Consider the following 3366-nt stretch of genomic DNA (forward strand, 5'->3'; position numbering starts at 1 on the left):
TGCTCATGGATTGGTAGGATTAACATTGTGAAAATGGCCATCCTGCCAAAAGCAATCTACAGATTCAATGCAATTCCCATCAAAATACCAACTCAATTCTTTACAGACCTTGAAAAAAAGATTCTCAGCTTCATATGGAGAAACAAAACACCCAGAATCTCCAAAACGATCTTGTACAACAACAGATCATCTGGAGGTATCTCCATTCCCGATCTCAAGCTGTACTACAGGGCAACAGTAATAAAAACTGCATGGTATTGGCATAGAAACAGAAAGGAGGATCAATGGAATCGCATAGAAGACCCAGAAATAAACCCACACACCTATGAATACTCAATATTTGACAAAGAAGCCAAATCCATTCAATGGAAAAAAGACAGCATCTTCAACAAATGGTGCTGGACCAACTGGATGTCTACATGCAGAAAAATGAAAATAGATCCATATTTATCACCCTGCACAAAACTAAAGTCCAAGTGGATCAAGGACCTCAACATAAAACCAGATACTCTAAATCAGTTGGAAAAAAAAGTGAGAAACAGCCTAGAACTCATTGGCACGAGACAACTTCCTGAACAGAACACCAACAGCACAGGCTCTAAGAGCAACAATCAATAAATGAGGTGTTTTCAACATGGAGAAAAACAAGGAAACACTTGAAGTTCATGGCTGAGAAGCTCAGCTAGATTGAAAAAAATAGGATAACTCGTTTACATATGTATTATAAATAAATATGTGTGTCCATGTGTACATCTATGGTTGTGTATATATGACTCATGACTGTGTTTCTCACAATGTCATCCCAGCTCCCTGTCTTAGCTTCCTTTCTCACTGTAAAAATTAATCTTTACTGAGTGAAGGGTGTTGAAAGTGGAATACTGACCCCATCACTATTGTTTGAATTTTATTGGTTGCTTGGCACTTCACTTAGTAACTTAACTTTCAGCCTGAAGTTTAAATCTCTGCACGTGAGACATCCTACCTAATTTCCAGCAACAGAATCTTTTCATGCCTCCAGGGGCTGTGGTGCAGTTCTTTCCTGGACTTCCTGCATTCAGAGCTTCTCCTACTTAACTTCCTTTGGCTGATACAGTCTGTACCCAATGATCACTGTGGCTCCTTACTACTGACATCTGATCTAAATATATGAGTGTTGACTCCTCCTCATGTCTAACTGAACTCAGAAATTGTGCTTTCTGACACTTTAGTGATTAATGTCTGTCTTGATACGAGAAACAATAAAGTGGGTAGTTTTTCATATAAAAAGGACATTCCATTCTCTGGTCAATATTTCTTACACTGTCCAGTTTTGATGTTTTTGTAACCTTTAATAATATAAAGCATTTTTCCTCTGGCTTTAGTTTCATTTCCTTTTCCCCACAGAGTGACTTGCAAAATGCCTGGCATATGGTTGATACTTAGTAAATATTTTTAAAAGAATAAAAATTAAAACTTATTTTTAACATTGTACACAAAACGTTCAAATGGTATGTTTCCTAATCTAGCAAATTCATTTGCTATTTCACTAGTGCAGATATCAAACATTCTCATCCTAGCATTATTTTCCCTAAAATATTCTGCTCTTCCTAAGTGGGAAAAAAGAAAGAAAGAAAAAAGACCTTTTGAATTGTAATAAAACTCTGCCAAGAAATATCACAGAACACTATGATTGACTTCAGTTAGGCATGTGGAGGAATTAGTATTCATTTTATCAGAATGAATACTAATTGAACTGTGCCAGAACAAAAGATGGGGGACATTTCTGTGGCATGTTAATAACAATGTTTATATGTGAAATATATAGAAGATATATTATTAATTTGGAATAATAGAATTATATTGTAGAGATTTAATTTTTGTATAATATTAAAGAATATAGGCAATTTTTTTTGAGGTGCCGTCTTTATTGGTCTCACACCAGGAGTCCATTGGTATTGAGGCCCTCCGTGAACCTGCTGATTTTCTTCTTCAGGTTATTCTCTGCGTGTTTTCGTAGCCTCAAGAGCTGCTTCTTCTTCCGATAGTAGATCTTGGTTGGTTGTTCTTTCTCTTCAAGAGCAGCTGTCACTGCCTGGTCCTTCCAACCAACCTCATGAGCCAGACACCCCAGGAAAGCTAATTTTCTGGTAGGCTTCAGCTGCACAACCTTGAGGGCCACAAGGACCACCATCCTCTTTTTCTTGTCATGGTCGGGAGTGTTTATCCAACACCTGGAGGCAGGCCAGGGCAGCCTGGCCTCTTTTGGTCTTGTTGGGCAGCATGCCTCGCAGAGTACACCAAGAATGGTTGGTGCTCATCCGCTTCCGGAGAAAGGCCAAATAACTTGAGCTTGTTTCTGTAGAAATTTCTAGAAATGTTGATGCCCTCACAGCATACAACCGCCACCTTCCAGCCCAGGAGTACCTGCTTGGCTGTAATGACCACCAGGGAGCCCAGATGACCTTGCCAATTCAACTCTAGAACCTGCCCCTCCGCCATCTTCAGCAGCCACCTGTGTAAGCAGCAAAAATATTTTTAAAACAGTAGGAAATATTGCTAATTATACTGAGAAACACACACACACACACACACACACACACACACAAATATTGTTGGCCATTTTTTTAAACCTGTGAGCATTTATACTAGTGAAAGGAAAAGACTTGTTTCAGATTTTAACATCTTATTTTCATGAAAGAATTCTGCTATTACCCTATTTCCCGAGAGTCTCTCTGCTCTTCTGACTTTGATCTGGGAATACAAATATTTCCTGATGAATAAAATACTCCTACCTCCAATGACAATTTCCAGTGACTTGTGTGTGTGTGTGTGTGTGTGTGTGTGTGTGTGTGTGTGTGTGCTATGCTGGTAATACAGAGCTATGGCAAGAGCAAGAGCAAGCCTGAGAACAAATGGAGTTCTTCTCTGTAGCAACATACTTAAGGCACTTTTGTATCCTGTCATTATTTTTTCTTATTATTTTTAGCTTTGTATTACCATTGCCTATGAAAATCTCATCAGTGATTATTATTGAATTTTCAACAAATCTATAGGATAATTAGATGAACCATACTTAGCTTTTTAGATGATATAACTTTATTTCGCCCCTTTAACTTACATGTAATATAAGGGGTGGTTTTGTCCATTACTTAATACCTATTTAATTATGTTTTAAAATTTTAAAACCCTCTTAACTTAAATTATAAATACATATGCTTGACCTACTTATATTTTTATTAACTCATAAACTTGTTTTAGATCTTTTGTGATTTTCTATGCTATCATTCTTCTGTTAATGATATTAACACATTATTTCTCTAACTTTACATATTTCGTCTGTTGTGTGTTTGTGTGTGCCCTATGCTGGTAACACAGAGTGAGGGCAAG

General features: G+C 37.4%; 1 pseudogene; it reads right to left on the minus strand.

Moving 5' to 3' along the window:
* Positions 1–1912: 1912 nt before the first annotated feature.
* On the minus strand, positions 1913–2478 carry LOC129688676 (60S ribosomal protein L13a-like; annotated as a pseudogene).
* Positions 2479–3366: the final 888 nt, after the last annotated feature.

The sequence above is a fragment of the Psammomys obesus genome, unplaced genomic scaffold (genome assembly GCF_907164565.1).
Source record: "Psammomys obesus unplaced genomic scaffold, mPsaObe1.curated_primary_1811, whole genome shotgun sequence".
NCBI classification, from domain to species: Eukaryota; Metazoa; Chordata; class Mammalia; order Rodentia; family Muridae; genus Psammomys; species Psammomys obesus.